The sequence below is a fragment of the Carettochelys insculpta genome, chromosome 12 (assembly GCF_033958435.1).
Source record: "Carettochelys insculpta isolate YL-2023 chromosome 12, ASM3395843v1, whole genome shotgun sequence".
NCBI classification, from domain to species: Eukaryota; Metazoa; Chordata; order Testudines; family Carettochelyidae; genus Carettochelys; species Carettochelys insculpta.
Window position 1 is genome coordinate 9,584,033 of NC_134148.1, and position 12,197 is coordinate 9,596,229.

Genomic DNA, 12,197 nt, shown 5'->3' on the forward strand with positions numbered 1-12,197 from the left:
GCCTCACCCTTGCTGACTGAGCTAACCTTGTTATCCCCACCCTTGCTCTGGCTTATTTATACCTGGCCCTGCAGGGTTCCAAGACCAGCATCTGATGAAGTGAGTCTGTGCTCACGAAAGCTCATGCTCAAAACTTTTCTGTTAGTCTATAAGGTGCCACAGGACCCTTTGTTGCTGTTACATGTGTAAGTAGCGTCCTTAATAGGAATCATCTTAATGAGAGATTCTATATCATATTACCTGTCCCCTAAGCAGAGCGGAACCTGATCCAATGTTTTTTTCTTTTATAGGTTTCGGCAAGATTGGCTATTTCATGTAAAATACTTGAAACTCTTAAATATAAGTAAAAAAGTGAGATACTGTTATGCAAAAGCAAGAGTCACAGTAGCATGAAATTAATTCACATTTCAATGCCACCTGAGTAACAGAGGAGAAAGGAAGCTAGAGATGTAGCTTTGTATATCAGTAAAAATGTATAGTGGAAGGAATTACACTTGTCAGCACAACAGAGACATAATGAATCAATAGGGGTAGAAAGAACAGAAGGATCAGAGGACTTATAATATTAGAGCACTGCACACCTTCATTTCAGGACAGACAGTGGAATGAAATGTCATTATGAGATGAGGAAGGCATTAAAAGATAACAGAATTATGATTCTTAGTGATGCCTTTCAAAATATGTCTGACAAGCCGCACCTACACGTGCTGGCTACTTCGAAGTAGCCGCGCCAACTTCAAAATAGCGCCCGCCACGTCTACGCCTGGCGAGCGCTATTTCAAAGTTCAAATCGACATAAGGCGGCGAGACGTCGAAGTCGCAATCCCCATGAGGAGATGGGAATAGCGCCCTACTTCAACGTTGAATGTCGAAGTAGGGCACGTGTAGCCGATCCGCATCCCGCAATATCAAAATAGCGGGGTCCGCCATGGCGGCCATCAACTGAGGGGTTGTGAGACGCTCTCTCCAGCCCCTGAGCTCTATGGTAGCCGCGTGCAGCGGCCCCTTAAAGCTCCCCGCCACCTTATTTCCTGTGCAGGAAGCTGAGAGTGCGTGCAGGCAGGCAGCACTGACATGCGGCCTGCCTGCACGCCTCCCTGCAGCCCCAAGCCACCCCCCCTGCTGCAATGGCCGCCCGCCAGCCCCCCAAGCGGCTCCAGGGCACCCCCCCCCCCCAAGGGGAGCCAGGGCTCCCAGCCTGGCAGCCAGCCTGGCAAAAGGCAGTGGGGCCCCTCCTGGACGGAGGCTGAGATCCAGGAGCTGCTGGGGCTCTGGGGTGAGGAGGAGGTGCTCCAGGTAATGGGGCGCAAGAGGCGGAACGCAGATGCGTTTGCTCGGCTGGCCGAGGGCCTGGCTGCCCGGGGTCACCCTGCCCGCACTCCTGACCATGTCAGGAGTAAGGTGAAGGAGCTGCGGCAGGGTTACGCCCCTGCCCAGGATGCGGCCAGCCGATCTGGGGCCGCCCCCTCCACTTGCCCCTTTTACAGGGAGCTCAGGGCCATCCTGGGCCCCCGGTACACCTCCTCCCCACCAGCCACTCTTGACACCTCGGCCGACGAGCCCCAGCAGGCCCCGGAGGCGGAGTCCGCCCCAGAGGCAAGCCCCGCACCCCAGGGGCCCCCCAGAAGCCCACCCCTGGGACACCAGAGGAAGAAGAGGGGGAATCCTCCTCCAGCGATGGGAGGCTGCGAATCATCCTGCCGTCCCAGAGCTCCAGCAGGGTGTCCTCCCAGAGGGTGTCCCCCGACCGTGGGAGCGGACCGTCAGGTATGTACCCCGCCGGTGCACACCCCCCAGGGTTAAGGTGCAGGGACAACAAACACGACCAGGGCCCTCCACATGCCCAGATGACCATGTCCCCAAGGACAGCAGTGGCATGTCCCTCAGAAGTGTGCATCAGCCCCTGCCCCCCCAGCAGGACAGCGCCATGCCCCATCCCTGGGGATGGGGGGAGCGGAACCTAGGGTCCCCCGGGGGGGGAGGGGGTGGGACACCCATCATCATCATCAGCATCTCCCAGGGACGGGGATAGGGAACCAGCAGCAGAGGGGTGGGGGGACAAGGGCCACAGCTCGGGGGCCACACTAACGGCTGTCTCCACTTTTCTTCCCCCCCGTGTTCCGCAGCTGCACCATCAGAGGGCCCGGAGAGCGCCGGCGAGGTGTGCGTGGTCCCGGAGAGCCCACCGGGGCCATCCCAGCAGGCCAGCCCCTCGGCGGAGCACCAACCAGCCCCAGGACGGGGCCGACGGCGGAGCCACCACCACCCAAGGACGGCCATGGACCCCGAGCTGCTCGCAACCCTCCGCCGTCAGCTGGAGGTGTCGGAGCGGCGCCTGCGGGTGGACGAGCGGCGGCTGGAGCTCCAGGAGTGGGCGCTGGCCTGGTGCCAGGAGGCATGGGGGGCCTTTATGCGCACATTTGAGCGCATAGCGAAATACCTGGCTCCCCCACGCCGCACCATCCGCCACTCTGCTCGCCCTGCCCGCCGCTCCACCTGCTGCTCCAACCGCCGTCCCACCACCGTCCACCACCCTGGGTCCTTCCGCCGAGGGGGACCTGGGGCCTGCTGACACCCGCCGGCCATACCTGCCGGTTCGCCCGGCCCCCAGCCAGCCTCAGCCAGGGCTCAGGCCGAGGCAAGGGTCGCGCCCGTCAACCCCGGTCGCCGGACAGTAGAGGGGTGTGGGGCCCAGGACGTGGCCCCCTTCCCCCTTTGTACATATCCCCCCATATATATTTGTATATAGTTTTTGTTACACCCCTGTTGTTCTGTTATATGGTACCTGCCCCCCCATGTAAATAGTTCCCCCCTTTTGTTCTGCTCTCTCTCTATATATATATATTTTTGTTGTTTGAATAATAAGACAAATCACCGGTTTTTGGTTTCAAAAACAACAGCTCCATTTTTATTTGCAAGTGGGGGGGTGCTCTTGGGTGCTCTGTGGTGTGGGCGTGGGGGCAGGGAGTGTTGTGAAGGATGGGCGGGTGGGGTGCAGTGGGTGGCCTGCCAGCGTTCACCCCATGGCCTGGTCGAAATGGGCCCACAGGGCCTCCCGGAGCCGGATCCCCTCGGGGTCCACCTGGCAACTGGGGGCAGCGGGTGGCTGCACGTCAGCCCTGCCAGCCTCCACAGCCCAGCCCTGGAAGAATGCCTCCCCCTTGCTCTCGACCAGGTTGTGGAGTGCGCTGCACGCACCCACAATCTGGGGGATGTTGGTGGGGCCTGCATCAAGGTGGGTGAGGCGACACCTCCAGCGCCCTTTGAGGTGGCCAAAAGTGCGCTTAACCACCTGGTGCGCATGGTTCAAGCACATGTTGAAGCGCTCCTGGCTGGCTGAGAGATGGCCCGTATAAGGGTGCATGAGCCAGGGCCGGAGGGGGTACGCCGTGTCTGCGACGACGCAGAGGGGCATGGTGGTGTCCCCCACAGGGATCTACCGCTGGGGGATGTAGGTCCCTGCGTCCAGCCGGCGGCATAGGCCCGAATTCCTGAACACCCGGGCGTCGTGGGTGTTGCCAGGCCGCCCAACATAAATGTCCAAGAAGCGGCCCCGGCTGTCCACCAAGGCCTGGAGGACCACAGAATGGTAGCCCTTCCTGTTCAGGAAGCGTCCTCTGCTGTGCTCCAGGGCATGGATGGGGATATGGGTCCCATCCAGAGCCCCAAAGCAATTTGGGAAGCCCAGGCTGGCAAACCCCGCGATGGCGGCATCCGGGTCCCCAAGCCACACGAGCCTGTGGAGGAGCAGGGCGTTGATGGCGTGGACGACCTGCAGGGGAAGGACATGGGCAAGCACCAGTGAGGGGTGTGCAGGGTGTGTCTGGCCCTCCCCCCTGGGGCTGCCCGCCCCACCCAGGGCTGCCCTCCCCTGGGTCCTCTTACCTCCATGAGGACAGCCCCGACGGTGGCCGTGCCGACACCAAACTGCTGCCCCACGGATCAGTAGCTGTCAGGAGTGGCCAGCTTCCAGACAGCGATGCCGACCCGTTTCTCCACCATGAGGGCACACCGCATGGCAGTGTCCTGGTGCCTCAGTGCAGGGGTGAGCCACTGGCAGAGCTCCAGGAATGTCTGCCGGCTCATGCGAAAGTTATGGAGCCAGCGGTCGTCGTCCTGCTCGCCGAGAACCAGCCGCTCCCACCAGTCGGTGCTCATGGGGTAGCTCCACAGCCGGCGGCGTGTGCAGCGGGGTGGGGGTCAGAGGGCAGCAAGGTCTGGGGTTGCTTCCTCCTCCCCTGGGGGCAGCTCCTCTTCTGTGAATAAAAGGTGGTCAGCTGCCTCTTGCATAGCATTGAGCAGGGCGAGCACTGCTGCTGCAGGAGCGGCTGTGTGAACCTCTGGCTGCTGCTGCTGCTGCTGCTGCTGGGGGTCCATGACTGCTTCGACGGGTGTGCGTGCCTGTGGCTCTGCAAACCACGTGCTGTGCAGGCTGAGTGTGTCTGGGAGGGGCCCTTTAAGGGAGCCGCTAGCTGTTGCCCCGGAAGTGCTAGTCCACCCTGTGACCCTGTCTGCAGCTGTGCCTGGCACCCTTATTTCGATGTCTGCCGCTTTGGCATGTAGATGCGCCCCTGCAGCGCCTACTTTGATGTGGTGCTGCCCAACATTAACGTTGAATGTCGACGGCACCAGCCCTGGAGGACGTGTAGACGCTATTCATCGAAATGGCTTATTTCGATGTCGCTACATCAAAATAAGCTATTTTGATGTAGCATTCACGTGTAGACGTAGCTATAGAGGCAGAAATATAGGGCATAAGTTAAGCAGGGCTGAGCATATGTCTTGCTTTTCCTCTCTCTCATTCCACTTGTGTGTGTGTGTGTGTGTGTGTGTGTGTGTGTGTGCGCGCCTTGTACTCATAAAAAGAGACAAATGACACTTGACTATCCAATTCCCTCCAGTGAGGAAGAGTAGGAGACTGCTCTGGTTGGAATTTCAAAAATATCACTGTTACAGGATAAGTGCCTGTCGTTCTTCAGTTCTTATCTCTAAAAGAGCCTTTCCACAGTCAAAAAGAAGAGGAAGCAGGGGAGGACCTGCCTGGCAAATTTTCTACTGCCACCTCTTCTCAATGTGCCCCACATTCAAGAAACTAGTGACAAGCCAACTTTATGCTGAGTCAGGAGTTCCACTGAATACACCTGTGATCAATCTTGTTCAGTGTGTTCCTAAGTTAAAGTCTGGTCAGTAGATTGATAGTGGAATCCAGGCTTCAAGGTTCCCAATGACACAGGGAGGGCGTAAAACAAATGAGCTACTGAGGACAGCATGAAGTGGGAGCAGCGCTGGACAAGGAGGGTTTGGGCCAAGGCACCATGTCCCTTCAGCAGTCTTCCCTAGCAGAATTCCAAAAGACACCTATCCTGAGCTTAAAGAGGTTCTTGACTAGCAGAGAATTTCTTCCAGGAAGTCCATGATCCCGCTGCCTGACCTCATTCTGGATGAAGGGCTCAACTGGGACAGCTGCCCTGTCTCCTCCCCGCAAACTCATGTGCCATTTTAGGATTTGGCAGCCTTTGCTGGGCAAATGGATTTTAATCATTCCTCCTGTTATGTTTACTCCCAAGGCCCTGATCCAATTCCTGATAGAACCAAGGAGTCTTAACAATGACTCCACGGATTTTGGACAGGGCCCCATCCTAATTTCTCAAGATTCACTTTGTTGAAATCCAATCCCCAGGTGCTGTTGTGGCTCATGACCCCATTCCTGCTATACTGACTCCTGTGACCCCATTCCTTGCTACATGGCCACCTATTAACCCATTCCTGGTTATGCCCCCTCCTGCAAACTCATTGATAGCCACATTATCTCCTAGGAGCCCCTTGCTCACCATGCTGCCTCCTCTTAGCCAGTGGTGAAAGTAACAAGTATCTTACAGGCACTGTCCTATTTCAGACCTTCCCAGGGTGACAGAAAAATGAGTGATAGAAAAGACCCACAAGAGCATCAGGGCCAGTTCTCTGCAAGGACATAATATTACTTCTCCTCTGCCCCAGACACACACAAAGGGATCAGGCTGCTCATAGTGTTTAGGTAGTCCTTACCCATATACCCATACCACTTCAACAGTGCCTAGCAAAGGGTCTTCTGCAGATCCCGTAGCCAATCTAGTCTCTGTCCTTGTCAGGACAGGTTGGACTGATACAGGAAAGGGGAGAATGATGAGATTTTAGCTAAAACAGAAATTTTCTTTTCAGAATATGGATTTAGGCTCTGGTCCTGGGAGCAAGATTCCACACAAACAAAGCCAGTTGCAGGCTTAGGGCCTCCGCTGGAACATTTGGAAGCTGAATGCAAGGGAAGTTGCTCCATTTGAAGAAAGAGACTAGTAAACATGCGTGATCTCAGCAGCAGGCTTGATGCCAGGAAATTCAATGGGGTTATTTAGTTACCTAAAAGCCCTGGCCTGTTATGTAGTCATTTCAATGGCTATACTTCTTTGTGTGGTAAAAACACAGATCAGAATAAAATGCAGATACATTCTTAACACATACAGCTTAAATTTACGTTTCTTAATTATGTCAATGGCACTAGACGTGATATTTTCACTGGTCATTCTTCATACACTGATTTAGCTTCATACACTGAACACTCTAGTAAATGTTCCTTGTAGAAGCTGGGAGTGAACCTTATGGGAGTGATTCATTCCCAGTATTTTTCTACTTTCAGTTATTTCCTGTCAGAGACATAACAAAAGCCAAGGGGAATGCAAAGGGGAAACAAGTGGAGTCTACAGAACTGAACTTTTTGTTCCTTCTCAGAAATGCATAGTCTGATGCTGAAGATTTTGCTGTTGTGTGTCTAGCCTGTCTAGAAAGCTACATGCTTATCTTGGTGAGGTGGAATCAGGATGGATAGCTGATATCCCAAACACAGACAGACAGACAGACAGACACAGCTTTTAAAACCTAATCTTTAGCCCACAGAAAACATCAGAAAACTACTCCCTGAAGTCAAAGTGGGCTATGGGTCAAGTTCTTAAGTAATACCTTGCTTTAGTCAAGCATATGGGTGAATAAAGCAAAAAGATGGCAGACCAAAGAGGGCATATGACAAATAGTCTCTATTTTCTTAGAACATCAGTATGGATTCCCCCACCCCCCAAACACACACTGCTCCCACCTCAAAGAGGAGATGAAAAGAAGTTTGCTACAGCTCCCAGCAATATTGACTCATTGCACTGTTCAGTAGGTGAGGTGCAAGATGAGATGAAAATATGCTAGGGTTATATGTAGAAATACATGGTAAGAGAAAGTGTGGATAGAAGTAGCACTAGAAAGGCAGGGGAAACAGTGAACATTTGTTGTTCACAACCAGCCTGCTAGACTTGGGCTATGTTTCAGTAAGGCAGGATAGAAATTCAGGCATTAGGATCATGCTGAGTAGTCTGCCCAGACCACAGATATTGGTGAACCAGAGAGTCCAGGTTTTGGGAGGCACAACCTGTAGTATTTCTACACTTACTCACCTGGCAGGAGGTTTTTATTACGCTTGTGATCAGATGTCTTTTCCAGCTTGCCCTAAAACAACTTCCAAGCATGGTACTGAGTCAAAACCCCATACCCTTCTTTGGACTGGCTTTTTTAAGACAGCTCTCTCTCACCTGTAGCTACTCCTAGGAGTCTGATTTCAATGCTGATCAGTTCACATCGTAAATCCTCTTTCCCACCTTCCTTGTATCCACTGGGATAATGAGTCACCTTCCTCAATGAGCCAGCAGGATCCACCAAACTCTTTCTCCAACAGAACAAACTTGGCTTATAAATTGAGCACTTCAAGCAAACACGGCCATCTTGTTCAGTTTTAATGTTAAAGCCATCACTCATAAGAATACAAACATGTACAAGGGCTTTAATAGTTCAGGGTGCTGGGCTTGATGAAATGTACCTCTAACAGAATAAACTTCCTCACATGTTCAATGCGAAAATGTAGGTGAAAAGGTATTTGACAAAAAAAAAAAAAAAAGCCTAGAAGAGATTAAGAGCTATAAGGGGTGGGGGGGGATAGTAAATTACATTTGCAAAATCATTTTTCTGGATTTGAATTTAGAATTATATATTAAAACTAACAGCAATTCTCAGGTTCTCAATTAAGTGTTTTTTTTAAATAAAAGGAAAGAGTACATGTTAAAACTTTTCCATTTAAGGGATTGTTAAAACTTGTCTAAGTAATGTTTTTTAAAATGGAAATTCCATCAATTGTATTTTTTTCTTCATCTTTATAAAACTCCCATTATTTGCTATATTTTGACAAAACAAGCACACTCAGTTTGGTTTCCAATAACATTTCTTCTAGTTTTCAAACCTTAAGCATTAATTTAGCTGTGTCAAAATAGAGCACTATACCAAATTTTTGTTTTTTCTTTTTTTATAAGGTTTCTTGAGATGCAGTCCTGTTCCAGGTTTATCCTATTTTTCTCGTTCATCTTGGTTCAATCTCTTTCAGCATTCACTCAGTGATATCAGTTTTGAGCTCTGTGCTTGATTTGGTGAGTCGGGCTCTTTGATGTTTGGTTTTAAAGAAGCAATCCCATCCCAGGCACGTCCTGTTTTAACCAACCTTTACATTACTTTAAGTTATGACAAGAGGAAGCTGTATACCAAATTTGATAGGCCTAGCTCTTAACTTTGAGGAGCAGTTCTTATCAAATAGATTCTCTAAGCTATACAGTACATAAAGGGGAAGAAACAGCAACTGTTACTTTAAGTACTCTGAGGCCGCGTTGACACTAGCAAGTACATTCGAAATTAGGATCAGAAGACCGAGCTCTTTCGGAAGAACCCGCGGAGCATCCACACACCTCCTGCACACTTTCAAAAGTAACTTTGATACAACTCCCGCGTTCTTCCGAAGTCAGTCCTGCATTCCCGGGACGGGAAGAGCGCCCTCCTTTGAAAGATCATTTGGAAAGAGAGCAAGTGTAGACGCTCCGCAGCCCGCTCATTTGAAAGAGGGAGTCCTCCATAGCGGTGATCAGCTGGCAGGCGTCAGCGCCACTCACAGCACAGATGGAGCTCTATGGTTCTAGCGTCCAGCCACGCTAAAGAGGGTGCAGGCTCCCAGAAACCCTCAGGCAGGAAGCTGAGAGCGGGCAGCCAGCAGTGAGGCCACACTGCTCTCCAGCTCCCCAGCCACCACGACGGCCAGACGGTCCCCCCCACCACCCGGACCCATGGCCAGCCACCCAGACCCCCGCCCACCCCAGGGGTCCTCCAAAGACGAGGGGAGTTGTCTCAGGAGGTGGGCCAGGCCCCGAAGCGTCGAGCCCCCTCCTGGACAGAGGCCGAGATCCAGGACCTCTGGGAGGATGAGGAGGTCTTCCAACAAACGGGGGTCCGTCTCCACAATGCAGTCGCCTTCCAGCGGCTGGCAAAGGGGCTGCTTGGCCATGCCCACCCCACCCACACACCGGACCAGGTCAGGTCAAAGGTAGAAGAACTGCAGCATGGATATCGCAGGGTCCAGGACACAGCCAGGTGGTCGGGGGCAGCCCCCACAAGCTGCCCCTACTACAAAGAACTCCACTGCCTTCTGGACCAAAGGAGGCCGTACCCCCCACCATCTTCCTCAACACATCGGTTGGTGACACTGAGCCAGAGACAGCAACTGAGGGTGAGGAGCACCTGGGGTCATTAGCCAGCACCAGGAGACCGTGGACAGCATGGCCACTCGACCCCACCAGCGATGACAAGGACTCAAGCGAGGGGGCCCTCATCATTGACCTCCCATCCGGGCCGTCCAGCCGGGCCCTGTCCAACTGTGCCTTGCCTGCCTTCCCAGAGGGGCCCATAGGTAGGTGGCATGCACACCAGCCTCCCTAGTGCCCAGGGAGGGTGTATCAGGTCCCACCCAGGGTGGCCACAGGTATCCCACATGGCCACCAGTCCAGGTGCATGTGAACCCTGGACAGCTATGTTCCCCGGGCTCTCAGGGGGATGATGCACGGCACTCAGCACCACATAAATGGGACAGCACCAGGGGCTGCCCCGACTTGGAGGAAGCAGGGAACAGCATGGGCCGGGGGGGCCCATTCCTGGTACCCCTGTAGGGCACCCAGGGACATGTACCTGGGGGGGGGGGCTGGGCAGAACATGGGGACCTGCACCTGGGACTAATGGCCCATTCCCCCCTCCCCTTCTGTCTCCACAGCTCCTGCAGCCAGTGGCCAGACCAGCCCCACAACGGAAGGCGAGGGGGAGCGGCCCGCATCCCGAGCAGGGACCGTGCGGGGTCACTGCCGGGCCATCTGCCGGCGCCACCAGCACAGCAACAAGGAGGCGGGGGACACTGCCCAGACTGCAGCTTTGCGGGATCTTACTGGCGTGCTGCAGGAGTGGCTTGCCCTGGAGCGGCAGGCCTGGGACCAGGGTGCGGTGAACATGGACGCCCTGCCCCAGGCCATAGTGGGCCACCTAGACCCAGCTGCCACCCCATCGCAAGCCACTACCGCACCCACCCCCGCTCCCACCCACCATCCCTCATCCCCCTGTCATCCAGCTGCCCCCCCGCCTCCCCAGTTCCCCGGTCAGCCTCCCCACCCCCGACCTCAACCACCTCCCCAGTTCCCCGGTCAGCCTCCCCACCCCCGACCTCAACCACCTCCCCAGTCCCCCAGTCAGCCTCCCCACCCTCGACCTCAACCATCTCCCCAGTCCTCCAGTCAGCCTCCCCACCCTCGACCTCAACCATCTCCCCAGTCCCCCGGTCAGCTTCCCCACCCCCGACCTCAGCCATCTCCCCAGTCCCCTGGTCAGCCTCCCCACCCCCGACCTCAACCATCTCCCCAGTCCCGCGGTCAGCCTCCCCACCCCCGACCTCAACCACCTCCCCAGTCCCCCGGTCAGCCTCCCGACCCCCGACCTCAACCACCTCCCCAGTCCCCCGGTCAGCCTCCCCACCCCCGACCTCAACCACCTCCCTAGTCCCCCAGTCAGCCTCCCCACCCTCGACCTCAACCATCTCCCCAGTCCTCCGGTCAGCCTCCCCACCCTCGACCTCAGCCATCTCCCCAGTCCCCCGGTCAGCCTCCCCACCCCCGACCTCAACCACCTCCCCAGTCCCCCGGTCAGCCTCCCCACCCCCCGACCTCAACCACCTCCCTAGTCCCCCGGTCAGCCTCCCCACCCCCGACCTCAACCACCTCCCTAGTCCCCCGGTCAGCCTCCCCACCCCCGACCTCAACCACCTCCCTAGTCCCCCAGTCAGCCTCCCCACCCTCGACCTCAACCATCTCCCCAGTCCTCCGGTCAGCCTCCCCACCCTCGACCTCAGCCATCTCCCCAGTTCCCCGGTCAGCCCCCCCACCCCCGACCTCAACCACCTCCCCAGTCCCCTGGTCAGCCTCCCCTCCCCCAACCTCAACCACCTCCCCAGTCCCCTGGTCAGCCTCCCCTCCCCTGACCTCAACCACTTCCCCAGTCAGCCTCCCCACCCCTGACCTCAACCACCTCCCCAGTCCCCCGGTCAGCCTTCCCTCCCCCGACCTCAACCACTTCCCCAGTCCCCTAGTCAGCCTCCCCACCCCCAACCTCAACCACCTCCCCAGTCCCGCGGTCAGCCTCCCCACCCCCGACCTCAACCACCTCCCCAGTCCCCTGGTCAGCCTCCCCACCCCCGACCTCAACCACCTCCCCAGTCCCTTGGTCAGCCTCCCCACCCCCAACCTCAACCACCTCCCCAGTTCCTTGGTCAGCCTCCCCACCCCCGACCTCAACCACCTCCCCAGTCCCCCGGTCAGCCTCCCCACCCTCGACCTCAGCCACCTCCCCAGTCCCCCGGTCAGCCTCCCCACCCTCGACATCTCCTGCTCCCCCGTTTCCCCCCCACCCCACCCCCTGCAGCGAACCCCTCCCCATGAGCCTGACCTCTCTGCCCTAGTCCCAACCCACCTGCCCCCCGTCTGCCCTGATGCAGCTGGCCATCCCCCCTGCCCCTCACACCTCCCATGCCGACCCCAGGGAGCCTTCAGGGGGCCCCTCCTCAGCAACGCCCCGACCTCCCCATGCCACCCTCCCCAGCCCAGCCACGACAGACCACCTGGACCCAGGGGGGGAAGGGGCGGACGTGGGCGATGGGAATCCTGTCCCTCAACTCCCATAAATGAATAGGGCCTTCTGCCCTTACCTTCGGTCCTCCCAGGGCCCAGAGGGTGACCACCTGGGGCTGCAATGTCCCTGTGTATAGTCCCCGCCTCCAG